The following is a 17540-nucleotide window of genomic DNA, read 5'->3' as shown; positions in this document are numbered from 1 at the left end:
TTATACTTGGCTGTGCAACTCACTGAAATGACATTAATTGCTGATTTCCACCTCTCCCTCACTCTCAACAAGCCACAAAACTTGGTACACTACATTCAATCTTTAGGGCTTAAACAGAAATTACTGGCTTGGCCCTCTGCCTTGCTGAATTAAGTCAACCTTGAACTTTGCAAGATGACTACATTTATAATGTAGTCAGCAACATTTCTGTATCCCTAAGTCCTCACTTTGTGGCCTGCACACAGCACTTTCACATAAGCTGCTGACTATTCTTCTTCTTTCTACTCACTCAAGCCTAATCATGTGTAGAAGCCAAAATAAGAACAGAATGAACTCCATGTGCCACCCAGCTGGAAATCTGTCTCTTGCATCAGGATTGCTTGGCTATTTTACTCCTAGTAGGATTACTGCTAACATTCTGAGAAATTAACTTGATCACAACAGCAATAAAATTCTCATCCAAATTTTTCTGTAGTAATTATGCTACCTTTTACTCCATTTTCTTGCTGTTATCACCATGCTTGTCACAGACAGAAATCTGAACTTGCCTGTTTGGATCCATCTGAAGGGAGAAGACCCAGTTCTACACCAACAGCTCTTTTTCTGTATCTCCACCTCCTTGGCCGCACAGAGATACATACATACTCTCACTTTTTATGGGTTTGGGATTATTTCTCACATTGAACTTTCTATGCAGGAAGAAAAGAAATACATTACAGTTAGATCATGCTGCCCTTTGTGTTTTACATCATGAAGTTACAATAAAGATGCACAGAGATACATAGTTTACAACTGCTACTGCAATTATTGCCATCTCATAGCCTTTTAAGTGTTTAGCTGGCCAGCTACCCTGCATGGTGGCACAATCACATGAGATTAACCAAAGCAATGATTTTTCTACAAACCAAACTCTTCATCCACCAAGTGTTAAAACACACTTCAGAATTAGAGGCAAACATGATGTTCTACCCCCTACCCCCACTTGCCAGAATACCCTTATGGCAGGCAATATATTTTGGTAAGTTTATTTACTGCATGGGATTTTCTGGCAAGGTATGGTAAATTAAGTCAACCAGACCTGGAACTAATACCTTGGATTTTCCAGTTTTCTATGCCATACAGCCATACACACATGAGCTTGAATGCTCTGTTACCAGTTTTTTTAATGAATCTGCACCTTTGCACCAATGTGAAGTGAAATCCCACAGGGCTGGGATGGTGGATGTACAGGAGCTAATTTATTTAAGCCTCTACAAACAAGAAGAGAATTATAGTTGGATCTGTCTGGATTAATACAGATTTAATTTGAAAGTTTTCAGAACTGTTGTTTTTCTTGTAAAAAACAGCTTGTTCTGGCCAACAGTCCTTAAGAGGTCTTTGCCAAGTTATGAACAATGCTTCATCAAAACATAGTGTTGTGTAAAGCATGTAAACATTTGCCATAAAGGTTATGCTGTTATTTTTTCCAGCCACAGATTACTCTTGTTTTCATAGAGATGTTTCACGAAGAACATCTAATTCAACTAATATGATTCCTTTGGTTTTGAAATTACATACATACTTTTCAGAGGCATCATCAAAGTTGAATCTCCAGCATGCTGAAAATATTGCACCACAGTTCCCAGAGTGGAGATTTATATGCAGTTAAATTACATATTCATGGTGAACCCAACAGCAAACAGACACACTGCTGAGAAAGGAAGTCTCAATCAAGTCAAAAACCAAAACAATCTACTTAGCCCAAACAAATGCAGAGATAAACTAACCTTCCTACTTGGGGATAACATGGTATTTTGATTACTAAACTTTAGTCACATGTGTATGAACATGCAATGGTAACAGAAAAAGAGGTGAAAAGTCTTTAAAAGAGAAGGAAAACAAAAAATAAAATAACAGGATAGAGAGGAGGTGTTATGACTGGCAAAAAGCATTCATCATTTCTAGAAGAAAGGGAATATTTTTCAACAGACAGACAATAATAAAGTTAATAGGAACCATGGAAGAAAACTTTGAATGGAAGGTCAACAGGAAAAAAATGAAAAAGCTGAGGCAATTTGGTGAGAAAAAACGATGTGTGTATATCATATATTTAAATAAATGAGCTGTATGAGCTATTTGGAGTCTGTTAAACTGATAGAAAATGGCTGACATTGAACTAAAATGCAAAAGAGAATTTAATTCCTTATAGTATTAAGGAATGTGCACAATATTCTTTGTTCTTCAGCTTTTTGGCATCTATAAGCAGCAGCCTATACTGCAGTAATACCAAGCTCAAAAGTCTCCCTGCCTAACAGAGCCCAGTTCTCAATGTGGCCTGGGATCCTGTGGCAGCAGGATGAGAGGTGGTGGGGTGACCCTGCTGTTGGAAGTGAGGCTGTGGAGGTCAGGCTGAAAAACCTAGCATTTGCCAGAATGTTCTTTAGTTTTAGATTGTGCAGTTTTGGATAAGCTAAGCACTGGCTGTGCAGATCACCTCAGGTCCAGCTGGAAGCCCAGAAAGTTTTGTACTTGATTTAGCAGCCTCCAACTCGGCTTCCAAAATAAAAAGTCCAAAAGGACTGGAAAGTTTTGGTATAGTTGAGATTAAAGGCTTGCCAAAGGCCACACGGGAGATCTGGCATCTTACTGGCTTTACTCAGAAAAGCAAACATGGCATGTATGAACTTCACTGGGGCTTAATTATGTCAGTGGCACATTTCCTAGATTGAAGTAACCTAACAGACAAGATATGTCTATGAGGAAATTTATATGCTTTTAAAAATGTTCCTTAAGAAGGAAATAATTTTGACCATTCTGAAAACAACCCCTGAGACACTGTAAGGTGTTGCTGAATGCAAGAGTTTTTGAAAATTTAACTTCTGCAGGTTTGGACCAAAGCAGCCTGTTAGTCTTCCAATGTTAAGGTAATTTATAATGGAAACTGAATATCTAAAACTAGAATTGCAATAGCTTTCACCCAGTGCAGGAGGGTTGGCTGCACTTTCCTGAACTGTACCAAAGCAATAGTGATAGAGCCTGCAGTGAGGATGGGCACAACCACCTCCAGCAGCTACCCCCTGGCACTGGAACACACCCCCCTGGAATGGGCAGCTGGACAGAACAACTTATAAAGAAACCTCTGGCTGTGTTAACACACTGCCTGGCTAAATAGGGATGGGCTAGGAAGGAACTGCTGTTTGCAATCCAGGAAACCCCACATCAACACAATTCATACTTGTGCCCCAAAACTTAATCCTAAAGAAAAGTTAAATGTCACTTGGAGCTATTGTAAACACTTGGAAGACATTTTTGCCATGAATGCTAATTTCCAGCTCTCAAAGATGAGATATGTCATTAGGATTATGCATAGCAGAGGTTAAGCCACTAGAGAGCTATCTAGTTGCTAAATTTAAAATAGAATTGAATTGTTTTAAATGCAACTTTTTGTTTCCAGTCTTGTTCCTCCAAAGTCTGAATTAAGTCTTAATAAATACTTCTCCAGCCTTGTTTGGGACTTGGGTCAAAATGAATCAAGGAGAAATAGAAGGTAACAAAAGTTCAAGCAGTTTAGGTAACACAAGCAGAAGGTAACACAAGTTCATAGGAATCCCTGGGGGATCTGTAGTACCAAATACATTTAAGAGACCCAAGGCCTGAATAATATTTACCTTTTCACAGCATAGGGACACTGCACAGACTGATACTCCTAAGGGAAAAGAATTCCCATAACAAGTCCAAACCAGTAAATGTCCTATTAGGAAAACATTTCAGAGTTGTGGGTAAACCCTGAATCATAGGGATTAAACTACATACTTTGCTTAGACATTAGTCCAGGCAGAGAGATCAGACAGAGATAATATGACACCCTTACTAAGTGTTTCTTCATCAGTTCATATTACAGCTGCTGACTAACAACTGCATTATCCCTAATCAGGGTTTCTGCATGTCCTGGGCTATGAAACCCTTGGAGGAGCATGTAGATTAACCAATGTAATTTTTTTGTAATATGCCATTTCTTTCCCACAAGCTCCATATCCCACAGGGGTTAAATGGTACAGTAACAGAGTTAAAATAGATGCAGGAAAGAACAGAAGACTTAAAAATAGATGAGGAATCCAGGAGGCAAAGATACAGGAAGAAGTCTTCGATACAGGCTGCAACAGGCATATGAGGGCTTTGAAAAAAAAAAACCACAAATCTTGAAATTGTTTGCCTCATTTAAGTCAGTGTGGGTTTGCCAGCACTGTTTACTGAGGCAGCACTTCATGCAGAGAGAGAAAACTTGGATTTGATCATGAAGTGAATGAAAAACCACTAGCATAGTAGGAGACAGTGACAGACACAAACATTTCACTGTTTATGTGGAGTGCAGAGTCTGGTGGCCCTTGAAAGACAGAGATTGGCTTCAAGTCTGCCTTTATGCAAGCAAGTCTGATAGCTTTTACAGGAAAAAATTAGAACAAGATATGCTTTTGTTCTGCAGGGACATAACACACTACCCATCCAGTCACCCCCCAGCCTTGTGTTTTTAAGGAAAAACAAGGCTGGAAGAAGCCTCACTGGGTTTGAAACTATGAAAGTTATTAATTCACAAATCTTTAGCCTTAATGCAGCAGTGCAGCAGACTGTTTCAAGTAGTAAGTACAGTGCATGCTTAAACACAAAGACTAACTACACAGCTGAATTTGTATACATTTTACAGGGACATTCTTGAGGTTCTTTAACCTACATCATGCAAGTAACTGAACTTAAGAAACCAACAGTGTAACCAGTACTACTATAGCAGCAGTTCCTCAAACACCTATTAGTATGTGTTGACAGTTCTGAAAGGAAGGCTGTTGAGCAGTTCTGCCGGGAAATAAATATTGCCTAACCCTAAAGAGTAACCACAAGAACAAACAAGTGCTACTGCAGCCAGTGTCTGCCTCCCACAGCACTGATCCCTGACTACTGAAATAAAAAGATTGAAAGTCACCTGAGGATCTAACTGATATTGAAATAACTTTCTTATATCTATATAGTCTGCAGTTCAAAAGTCTAGTAACCACTTCCACCTCATTACTCTCCACTCCTCCAAAAACTCTGGCTACTAGCAAATACATTGTCTAAAAACACACTGTCTCTCAAAAACTTTCTCCTAGGTGTATTTACAAGTAATATGGGTATGATCTTAGAGTCAAGCAGAAATAACTGCTTATTGTAATGTTTGGATTCACGAGCCTGGTAGACACAAACATGGGGCCCTGTTGCCATCTTATTGCAGGGGTTCCACACTGTTGTCTCCTTATCACAAAAGTTTCAAACCTTCTTGGTGTTTCTCGTGGGCAGCTCCTCAGAGCACTGACTCTTTCCTCTTCACAAAGCAGCCAGCTGACTCCAGTTCCCTTCTCAACCAGCCACCCCACTCTTGTGTAGCACTCTTCTTTCTCACTGGTTACAGCTGTAGCCTGTTAAAGTCAGGCCTGTTCCCAATCTGTGATAATTGGCCCAGCTGCAACTCCTTAGGGGAGAGGTTACTTTCTACACTACCTTTATTTTCTTATATTCTATCCCCCTACATGGCCCAAAATGCCGCAGCTAGAATCTATTTGGAAAATTCTGATGAAGATCATGGAATTTTGATACCTTTTCTCAGAGGAAACCACCAAGTCTCACACTAGTTAGCATCCTTTACCATTATGATGTTATGCTTGGAGGATAAATGGTTTGGCTTGAGGGGAATGGAGGGGGCCAGAAATCAACAAAATCTCTTTGCCCTGGTTATTTTTCAAAGGTTGGGATGAGTTTGTCTTGTCACTTTGAATGTGCTGAATCATCTTGAGAGTCATCCTCCTTGGAAAGAGAACACTTAGGTGTGAGGCATCTGGAAAGGAACACATCTACCATATGAAGATGAAGGATCAATGAACCACACATGGTGATACGTAGAAACACTGGACATGGGGCAAATAAGCAACATTCTGGCCTCAGAACATTTCTGCCTGACCCTCCCAATTAGAAATAAACAGCAAAGGTAACAAGGGAGACTCCCAGAAATTCCTTTCTACCTGAGTATTATGCAAGCTCTTCAGAAGTTAAGATCTGCTTACCTTCAAACCATCGAGTGAGATGGTAAACCTGAGATTCAGCAGCACATCTAGTTCTTGGCAGTAAAAAAGAAAACACAGCATGGGTTGAGCAGCTCTTCTTTGATTTGTGCCTCTGTATTTCACATTGCAGAGAAGGATCACATTCCAAATCCTAGAACAGCTTTAATCCCAAGCACCTTCTGGCCAAACGAAAGTCTACAGACGTGCAATCGCACCCAGGGTTTCTAGGGGCAGATTCACTGAGCCCACCATTGTATTGTAGTAGCTGGAACGGAAGACACACAGAACATAGTGCCCCTCTACTCCCAAAAACAGCAGCAGCCTCACACCACCAGTTTAGCCTTTATTAGGAGGGAACAATTCACACTGCCCACAGCTCATGCACAGATGAGATGTGAGCACCATGCATGCAACCACCTTGCACACTTCCACCACTCAGCACACAAAAATTACCCAATTGGTGAGGATGATCCTCCGTAATGAAACCAGCCTGTGGGAGAAAAAGAAATGTGAAATAACCCTGTGCTGTACATTCAAATTTCAGCCAAGAGTAAAACTGAAGTAAATGGCAGGAATTACATGTTTGCTATGAGGCAGAAAGCCAGAGCTAGAAGAATTGCCTCTATTCAGTGTCTCAGCTTTAGAAACCAGAAGTAGATAAACAATTAGACAATGGGTTTGGTGTACAGTTTCACTGCACTGAGTCAGAAGTGGTGGGGATGTATAGATTAGTACTCTTGGAGAACCCACATTTGCATGAGGATGAACTGTAGCACCACTGGTGCTGATCTATGAGAAACCTGGCTGAGACTGAAATGCATTCCTTCTCCAAGCCATGGATACCACTTACTTCTAACAACCAGGAATGCCTGCTACAGTTCTCCAGTATCAGCATTAGACTAAACTGCATGGAGTAGTAAACACAGGGAAAACACATTCCACAGCCCTTTGATGGGCTTTGGGGCAGGGGCAGCCAAAGAAGATTTCTGTACTTTAAGGCCTTGGCAAGTACAGTCTTCATCCAGGCTCAACTGCAATTGTGACTGCCTACTTTATTCACCAATTTCAGTAGACACTGCACTGGCCTTCCTCCAGGTACTGATGGGGATTTTTAGGCAGTTTTCCCTTTCCAGCAACACCCCTCATATGCCTCCAGTAGCCATCCTGGGCCTCTGCAACTGGGCCACTTGCTGCCCTTCCTGTCACAGCACTGCCAGCTGAGGACTCCTGTTTTATCAAAATGCCAGGACTTTGGCCAAAGCTTTTAGCTGCTCCTTAAACAAACCCTCAGCTTCAGGTATCACACCCCCAATAGCACATGCTATAAAAGGTAACAGCAGAATAGTATAAAACCACCTTAGCATGTTTGGTGCAATCTGTGAGTAGCTCTTCTCAAACCCTCTCTTGTCTTCCTGCTGCTGAACACCTGCAGCAGAAGCCACAGCATCTCTACAGTTAGTCCTGCCTGTACCTGGGAGGAATAGGAATTTCCCTTTAGTAACATGGCATTTAATTACTGGGGTATACTGTGCTTCACTAATAATTTCCAGGCAATGCAAAAGTTGCTTGTCTAATTTGTAGTGCTCTCTCCAGTGTAGTTTCTCTGTCTTTAGCAGCCTCCTTATCTATCAGGGGGCAGCTTCATGTTCTGAATGAGGCTTGTGAGTGCTGTGCGTGGCAGGTGCTGCCTAATTGTGTGTGTTTGTGCCACAGCTGCCAGGGCTCCTCTGTCCAGCTGAGCACGCCAGGGCTCATCTGAGCCATGACTCTGGTCAACAACAGCCCAGAACAAGGGACTGCTTGTTCCACAGTGGTGACAGCAAAACGCCACGGGGTAGGGCTGACTGTTTAACAGTTTTTCATGATTTTGCATAGCATTAATGCTGAACAAAGCACAGTGAGAGAGGGATGCATGATGTCATGCATTTTCCAAGAAACCTAGATATTAAAAAATTCATAATAAACCCCTTCAGTGAGTAGGATGCTTTCTGGGGAACCAACTGAGTCTTTCTGATAGTGTATTTATTCCATAGTGCAGAACTGCCATGCTGTGTTTCAGAATAAGAGAAATAACATCATTATATAATCTCATTCAGTGGCTTTGGACATGTCTGTATCCTTCTCCCATGACTGTCTTGTTTTTCAGGTGTACTATGAAGGCTGAGGCTTGCAACAGAAATCTTGTACAGACAAAATAAGGATGCAGCCTTAATTACTTCTTGCAGTAATTAGTATTGTGCCATGACAGCACTTGTTTGTAAATTATTAACCTTCATTTAATAAGTAAGGTAAATTTTATATTTATTATTTGTGTTTCAATGTTGTAACTTGCAATACCTTTCAGAAATAATCCCATACAGGCAGTTCAGATTGGAATGTGGTGATACTTAACAACATATGGAAATGCTTTACTGATTATATATTGAAAATATTAAATAATACACTTGATGCCATTGTTTGGGTGAAAAGTGTTAATGCGTACATTACAGGCTGTGAGTCAGGGACTCACCTTCTGGCTGGAGCTCACAGAACCCACAGAAGTGAAGAAGATGCCTGTGTATTTCAAAGTAGCTGCACAAGTATAGTGTTCACTCTATAGCTCATCATCCCTAAACAACAGATTTTCTTTGGGCTAGGGGATTGCCCAGGTGAGAAACCTGCAAATGAGGAAGCAACAATGAGGCAGTTGACAGCAGCTGACCCTCAGTGAAAGGGCAGGTGAGTTGTGGTTTCCTTTGGGCAGGAAGGAGTCCACCAGGTGCTCACCTTAATTGGGGTTCTGCTTTCCAAGTCTTCTGCCTTTTTACCTCTCAGGTCTGGATTTTTCCTTGAAGCTGTGTTCCAGCCAATGTCTCTGGTTTGGAAAGAGCTGTATTCAGTAAGGGCTGCCTAATTCTGTCCTTAAGGTCCACCAGAATCAACAGTATTTTTCTGAAGTAGGACCTTAGAGTCCTCACACAGGCAGGGAGTAGAGCTGGAGCTCAAATAGAGAGCATCCAGAGAACAGAAATGTTTAATAAGAAAAACTAAGGCAAATAAATTCAAATAGGGAAGAAACAAAGGGGGAAGGGGAGGAGAAGGCTAAGTATGTAAAAGACCATAGCAGCAGCAAAGAGTCACTTTGAGATACTTAGTCCAAACACTATCCTAGGTTTGGAAACCCTCTCTGAATTTCTCAAAGCTGTCTTCAGGAGATCCATCAGATATGCTATGGACAATGCACCATCTTTTGTTGAGATTACTAGAAGGACTTTATGTAAGTAGTGAATGACATAATTAAAAACACAAAAAGCATTCTTAATCTGAGTGAACCATGGGGCAAGGATACAGAGTTCCAAGGGGGCCTTTCCCAACCCTGGAGCTCACTGCTTGTAACCCAAAGGATTAGCTGTGCAGTACAAAGTGTCCATTGTATTCTGCACACACACTGTTCCTGTACATTTCCAGGGCTGTAATACACTGTAGGAAGTAAATGGCACAATTACAGACAAAACCTATGGAGGATGTCTTGGAGAGGATTTGAGCAATCAAACATCACACTCTTAATTAGGATGTTCCATGTAGTAAATAAAGATGCTCTGATAACCAAGAGAGGGAAGGCTGTGAAAGCTTGACTGTAAATTTTGCTTAAACAAAGATTGCATTTACCTTGTGGGAATATTTCCTGTGAATGGTTTATGCAGTATTAAGAATAGGGAAGTCCTGCAGTTTTGTATTCAGGAGGGAAACTGCTAGGAGAATCTCATCTCTCTCGTTTTCTGCTAGAATACGCTCACCAAGTTACCTTTCTTTACTTGTCCAATGTCTTTTTAACACCCCTCTTGCCCTTCTGCCATAACTCAATTTAATTTAGGTATGCTTGAGTATTTGCAGAAGTGCATCTTTCCAGCAAGCTGGTGGAAACCTCAGGGCTGCGGGTCAGAGACAGAAGAGGAAGAATTAGCACAGTGGAGTTTCAGAACTCTGTTGCATCTGTTATATAGATTATCCACAAGTAACCCACCAACTAAGACTACCTGTTTAATTCTCTGATAACAGAGATTTCAGGCTCTTCAGAAAAGTTCTTCAAGGGCTCTTGTCTTCCAGGAAGCCTGGGACTTGTGGTGTTGGAAGCAGTGCAGTGCTGGTAGTAGTTGCGGGCTGGGGTAAAGTCCCGCCTACAGATCTTGCTGTTAAAATAAGCAGGAGACCCAGGTGTTTCCCCATTCAGCAGGTGCAAAGTGAGGCTGAGAGACAGACAGGAGCGAAGGTAGTGCAAAACATTTGTGTCCTAAAGAGCTGGGTTTGGAACACAGGAAGAAGAGGTTTAGTTTTCGAAGGAGGCGAGTGTAGAAGGTTGGTTGTGTGAGTGCTGGAGTGGAAGAAGGCTTGCTCCTTTCAGAGCAGGGCTCTTGGCTAAGAGAAGAGGGAGAGCATCTGGTGCTTGGCTTACCTGCAGTGAGAGGAGGGGGTGAGTCAGGGGCTTGGAAAGGTGGAACAAATGTCTTCAATTTTTATCAGCCTTCTGCCTGTTACGTAATTTAGCTGGTAGCCATCAGTGAGGGGAAAAGGATAATTTCTCAGGGCAGCAGAAGAGGAATGATTTATTGTGCTGGTTGCCATGATACTCCCCAAAAGTATTTTAGGAAACCAACATTAAAATGTTGAAATGAATAAAGAAGTGAGTGGTGTGGGACAACATGCTGTCTTTAGGTAAAAGCTTGCCGCATTCCTGTATTATGTGAATTATTGGGTAGTCTTGTGCTGGTTTTGAATATGTTTGCTAGAAATTGAAATTAAATAGTGACAGCCCATTGAGTCCTTGCTTCTGTAGTAAGCATTTGAGTCTGTCATCCTCCAATCATTGCCCTTTAGGAAGGCTGGGAACACAAGGGTGATATAATTTGGCCTTTTTCCTTTTTTTATATAGGGTAAAAATTTAAAAAATATCAAAGTCATATCTTGGGATTTCCACTGAGATGAAACCCTCAAGTTGTCAGTTATTTGCAGAAATAGTTTATATTCTAGACTAATAATCACCCTTACTGCAACTTGAGGCCATTTCCTCTTGTCCTTTCACTTGTTATTTGGGAGGTTGACACCTGGCTACACCCTCCTTTCAGGGAGTTGTAGAGGGCAATAAGGTCACTCCAAGCCTCTTTCTCCCCACAACGGAAACTAAACACCCCCAGCTCCCTCTCATCAGACTTGTGCTCCACACCCTTCCCTGGCTCTGTTGCCATTCTCTGGGCTCACTCCAGCACCTCAAGGTTCTTCTTGTAGCAAGGGGCCCAAAAACTGGATGCAATATTGGAGGTGCAGCAGTGCAGCCTCAGCAGTGCTGAGTGAAGGGCAATGCACACTGCACTCAGGTAATGCTTTCTGGGCAAGACATTATTTCCAGAGCTCAAAAGGAATTACTCTCATATAGCTCAAAGGAGCACGTAGGCCTGCTTCAGAACAAATTTTCAGGTAGTAAACTAAACTACTCTTAGCTTTAAAAGAAGAAGCCACAGCCAGAATTTACAAAATTGATGTCAAAGGTCTCCAAAACTACACTAAAGGAGCCCAATTTTCAAAATGTCTTTGAACCCAGTGCTCTCAGAAATGGAGAGCCTTGATATGGTTTTGCAGGGACATCCTGGACGATGGGGACACTTGTGGGCCAGAGCACCAGCTGGTACAGCTTCTGTGCCAAATGACATGCACAGCTTTCCCCCTCTGCCTGGCTTTCCTGGAAATAACTGTAAGTTTCTGCACAGTACTTAGTCATGTGTGTGATCATTTCTGTACTTGACTCTGCAAACTGAGCCTTTTTTGTAGTTTGATGACATTTTTCTGCAACTGTCCTCTGATATAGAGATATGATCTATCTTCTACATCAGGAACTGACTCAGGAGAGGAGAACAGTCATGTTAAATGATGTCACTGTCACCTAGTGTTCCTGAAAAAAACCCCAAGAGAACTCTCTGAAGTCTGTCTGCATAGGACACATAGCACCTAAATTGCATGTCTACCACTTAATCCATTTATTGGCCTAAACTATGTTGTAAAAAGTATTTGATTTTAGGGCGTCAGAAAAACCTGTGCCTGGGCATTTCTGAAAATGCAAGGATCAAATTCTCAAAACACAAAGGTCTCCCGGTTCTCATTCTACAAGAAAATTGCTTGGTTGGACTTGAGAGTGCCTTTTTCTAGTTTAGATTACCTTCCCATATGGATTAAGTTTTGGCATCTATGAATTATTATGGGGTAACTCATTCTATCTCCATCAAAGTACCTGGATTTCAGGCATCTGTAGGGTCTCCTTAAAAGAAAAAGGCTAAGCAGAGGTGCTTTTATGTATAATTTGTAGCTACTTTGCTAAGCTCTCATCAGCCTCATCATGTAATCACTGCTCTTGAATCTCCATTACACTCTCACCTTTATGTCCAGATTCAGATAATAAATAACATTTTGCCATGAAAAGCAGCCATTTTCTTACTCACAGAGGCTCCACTGGGATGCACAACTACCCAGAAATATACAGAATTTCACCACCTCATGATGCTGTCTGAAAGACTTTCTTTTGTTCTTTGCAGTGGCTCAGCTGAGAGACAGAAGAAAAATTGACAGAACTCCCAATTCCAAATTCAGTTTGCAGTCTCACACAAACATACCAACTGCCCAATAGCAAACATTATTCATCAATTGTACCCAAACAACCTATCTTTTTGTAATGATTCTGCAATTAGAAAATGCTGATTTTTGAGCATTGACTACTCCAGTAGGCTTAACATATTACTGACCTGACATGATAATATCTGCTTCAGAAAGCATATTGCAGAAATATCCAGCATTTTTGCAATATTTTGCAGTGGTGTTTTCACCTGTGAGTCACTGCTGACTCGCAAGCATGAACGTGAATGGATGTTATGCAACTTTTACTGAATAAGCTACTGGATCAATTCACTCATCTGAGCACTTCCTGATGACGTGTTGGTATTTTCTGTGCTTTTGAATGAAAAGAAGCTTAGCAAAAGTGACAACACGTAATATTCACACATTGCAAAAAGCAAAGAGAAGTTAAGAAACAGAAATAATAAATGGGCAAACCATAAAAGACCAAAACCAACACTGAAACGAGTTTAACCGAGCTCAAAGTAATGATTCTGTGGATTAAATCCAGTGGAAGTGACTATGCTCAATACATGGCTTCTAACTTCATCACTTTCTGCTTCATAGCTGGCAAAACCTGACAGAAGTCTGGTTACAGAGTGAAAATGTAAGTAGTAATTATTCTATGTTTTACCTTCCCATATTTGCTGTACCTTAACTTGAATATTCTCCTATTCTTTGGTAAGCTTTATTCAACTTGATATTGCACTTAAAGTAAGTTCTTTTCTTTTTCTGACCATATTCCTCACCACATAACAGACACAGAACTTCATGTCATCCTTTCAAGTTCTGTGATTTTCTTATGGCAGAAAATTTGCAATTCCCAATATACTTAAGATTTTACATCAACAGTTTGAAGGTCCTTTACTGGTGCAGCTGCTGATTTATGATTAGATATCTCAGAACCACTGGGCATCAAACATAACTCCTTCACTTAGAACTTTTTTCATTTTGAGGTTTTTTCATAGTGTGTTACAGACCACTCACCTACAGCTTGGCTCTTAATGAATTGCTCTTCTGTAACGTAGGATGAACAGCAACCTTATGGAAATTAGATAGAAAGGTAAAAGGAAGATAAAAAAGGAAATCAACAGCAAAAATCCTGAATGTTGAGTTGTGGGTCACCACTTCAGAGGTCTCACCACAGCAGAAAAGCAGGTCTGTATCTGGAAATGAACCAAGGCACTCTTGTGCCCCAGCTGCAGAGCTCAGGCACACCATGGAGCAGGCCTGCTTGGTTTATTTAGCTGATCACTGTCAGCTTGATATTGATCACTGCCAGCTTTTGATGATGACCAGCTCATCACTGTTGCAAGAAACAGCACTAGCATCTTGAAGTCCTCTTCCCCTGCTTCATGGCTGAAAGGAACTAGAGAAATAGTCTTTTACAGCCTCATACATGATATTTCTTTGATCACAGCTCTCTCAGAGCTTGTCTATAAGAAAGAATGCCATGAGCATAGCAACTGCAGGTGCCTCCTGTGATCTGCTGAGATCAGTGCAATGTCTGACAGCTGAAGCAGAAACTGAATTTCAGCTTAGAAAATTTCAGTTTGCTGCTCAAAGGAGTGCTTGACTTCTGCCTCTGGGCTTTCCAGTGTGGACAGGGTAATGCCCAGAAGCCACAGAACCTTATGAGCATGTAAGGAACCCCACAGCCCCCAGTCAATGTTGCCACTTAGAAATTCACAAGCATTATTTGCACACACAGTGACTTTGATGATTCTGCGGATAGTGTCATTGTGATCTCCCAAAAAATCCATTAAAATTGATTCAGTTTGCATACAGTATCATTGCTCCTCACTTCTAAGGTCTAAACTATCATTTCATGCTTTGTGACAGAAAAGGACTAAGCACTGAACAACAAATGTGCTTCCTTTTGTTTCTCAGCTTTCAGCATTTTCCACAAAGATACAACATTACCCAGTGAATACCAATTCCCTCAGACCAGTGGGAGGGAGCCCAGTTGGGACTCTCCATTTCCCTGCCCCTTACATTGCCATACTGGTCACTTCAGTTTCTACTGCAGAAATGAACAGCTGAAAAAAAAAAAAAAAGAAAGTAAACCTTTCAATCACTGCTCAATGCAAGATTGTGCTTACATTTATATTAAACTCTCATTTCACAGCACACACAATAGCACAAACTGATGTATGCACACCAGAGAACACAATCTCTCTTGTGTTCTGGAAGTATCAAAATACTTCTTAAATGTGAGATTTTTTTTTTTTTCTTTCAGAGTTTATTTCCTAATAATACTTTTATCACTGCCATGCCAATACCTTCTCCCATTTTGTGTGCAATCATCAGTTACAACAGCACACTGGGCAATATTCTGGCATTTTGGATTCCTGTCACAGCCAGTCCAGGGAGCTCAGTAGCAGAGCACACTGCTTTCACTAGAGCTTACAGGGCTTTCTCAGCCCTCCAAAGCTTCTTGCTGCGTTTCTGAAATGCCAAAGTTGCTGAATCACAGGTAAAAATGGCTTCCTGACTTTTTTAGTATTTAAGCCTTACCTCCACCTTCTGCAAAAGTATTGCCAAACATAAGCCACTAGAGCATTTTTTTTAATTTATCAAGTCTAAGATGCTTTGTAGGAACTGAAACAGGGAGAGCAGCCACGTGGCCTTTTCCTGTTCTCATACAGAGCTTCCTGAGATGATATAAAATAATGTTACTTCCCTGAAGTCCACAGAACTCAGGTGGCTTACACTTCTTGTATCACACTCACTGGATCTAAAACAGAAGTGTCAGAAAAGAGAAAAAATTACTGAGCAAACTCATGCAAGAAAAGTGCTGATGAAATATCTGCTACTATAAAACTGCATATTTAGATCTTATCATGTTCTTCAGAATAGTATGCTAATTTCTCTCAGATAAAATTCCTTACATTTCCCACTCATAAAATTCTTCCTTTAGATGGCCTAATTTTGCATGTTGCAGTCTTCCACTATTATTTGGTTTACAGCAAACTTTTAATTGGAATAACAGTTTTTGCACCAGTTATAAAAAATGTTGCTAGAGCTCAATTATTTCTTTATTTTGGCCATGCCATCAGTCTGGCATTTGTAGAAGGACTTTGTTCTATTCTGTTTAAAGTTCCTGTTAACAGAGTCCATAAAACTATTTTAATTTCACAAAGAGTTTCTTATTCCTGTAAATTAAAACAATAAGCTATTTTGGGAAGGGCAAAACAGGGTGGATTCCATGTAAAATTATTCTGCTGCTATGCACTTGTAGCTAAACAAAACTCTAAATGATGTAATACGAAAGCAATAAATATTGAAAACCTCTGCCAAAAACCAGGCTGTATTTCTTGAGTGGATAGAAAATAGTGCCATAAGAGGGAAAAATTCTCGCCTTAATCTGTGGTAAGAACACATCAACAATATAATCAAATAAGAAAATTAAATAAGAAGGTAGGATCTATTTTTACTACTTTTTTTGTAATATCAGTTTCAAAGTTCACTTCCTTTGGTAAGAACAAGTCAGTATAAGATGTTCAACAGAGGTGAAATCAAGATTTACTGTGTACTTTCAGAAATTCTGAAAGTACAGAATTTCTGAAAGTACACTTCCAGAAATTCTGAAAGTGTACTTTTTCAGTTAATCAGAAAAAATAACATGCAACAATTATGCATGAACTAACAGGCAGGTAAATATATATCATTATAAGAGAAGGAATTGATACGTGGGCACAGTATTTTATCCAGTGATTTTCCATAAATTGTTTTTGTTCTAGGGATCTAAGGTAACAACTGAAGTTCCTTGCAAAGCAGACAGACCCCGTACCCCCGCTGCTCGCAGGGAGGTCATTTACTGTTGGTTCCCACAGCTGCATTTGAGATTTGCAATGCTGCATTGAAGCCAAAGCTGGTCCCACTGGGCAGCTGGAATCATGTCCAGGTGACAGTTACACTTACTGCACACCCTGCTCGTGCACAAGCAGCAATAGTGACTTTCATACTAACATTACCTTTTTTGTTGTTTTTTTACTTCTAGTGAGCTGCTAGAAAGTCAGAATTGCACTTTTGTTCATAGTTATCATTTAAAAGAGAGCAATCCATGAACCCTAACTGGACTACATAAACATCTGTCGAATATCATGAACTTCTCTTTAGCATATAAAAGCAACCTTCACATCACTCTTTCCCAAGTGAAGAAGGCAGCTCACAGGGCTCACACAACCAAAGAGGGAGCAAGTTTTCACCCAAGCAAACCTCCTCCCCTAAGCCCCCGCCCGCTGTGCCACGTTCCCGGCCCGCTGCTAACCCCAGCGCACACCGGCAGAACTACGGGAGAGGCCACGGACCATGGGGAACCTGGTACGGCCGCCGGTTTTACTTCAAAGGCACTCCTAGACAACAGCAGCTGCTATCAGGACAAGGCTTGAACCCAACACATCATCTGAAAAACAAAGCCCGCTCCTCTCCCGGCCACCAGCTGTACCAGCCATTGCCCGCTCACAGCCGCCTATGCCATCGGGCCCGGCTGTGCAAACGACGCTGCGCCGCTTTCCGCTGGCTGGAGGAGCCAGGAAGGGGGTGAGCCGTGTCCTGCCTGCCCACGCCATGAACACCAAACACGAACAACAGCGGATTGTCCCGCACAGAGCCCCGGCCATGGGGACACCACGACCGACGCCGTCCGTACTAGCGCCTGCCTGAGGGCTGCCTCGCGCGCCATATTAGGGCCTTCCACACTGGCCGGCCCGCCCCGAGGGGGCCGGAACAGCCAATCACAGCTCTCGTCTCTGCCGAGGGGCTCTCCCCTCACGGCGGGCAGGCGGTGAGGGCCGCGCTGAGGGTGGGAATTCCCGAGGTCTGCGAGCTCCC

General features: G+C 41.5%; 1 long non-coding RNA gene across 1 annotated transcript; it reads right to left on the bottom strand.

Moving 5' to 3' along the window:
- Positions 1–553: 553 nt before the first annotated feature.
- Positions 554–15604, bottom strand: LOC132333312 (uncharacterized). Its single transcript, XR_009488130.1, has 9 exons — positions 10085–15604; positions 9853–9979; positions 8835–8922; positions 8578–8725; positions 7425–7539; positions 6522–6558; positions 6069–6333; positions 1562–1690; positions 554–689 (listed from the first exon to the last, which is right to left on the bottom strand). It is a non-coding gene; the product is annotated as an uncharacterized LOC132333312 (long non-coding RNA).
- Between the last annotated feature and the right edge of the window lie 1936 nt (positions 15605–17540).

The sequence above is a fragment of the Haemorhous mexicanus genome, chromosome 13 (genome assembly GCF_027477595.1).
Source record: "Haemorhous mexicanus isolate bHaeMex1 chromosome 13, bHaeMex1.pri, whole genome shotgun sequence".
Taxonomy (NCBI): domain Eukaryota; kingdom Metazoa; phylum Chordata; class Aves; order Passeriformes; family Fringillidae; genus Haemorhous; species Haemorhous mexicanus.
The sequence above is the reverse complement of the archived record's forward strand: the minus strand, read 5'-3'. Positions and strand labels throughout refer to the sequence as shown.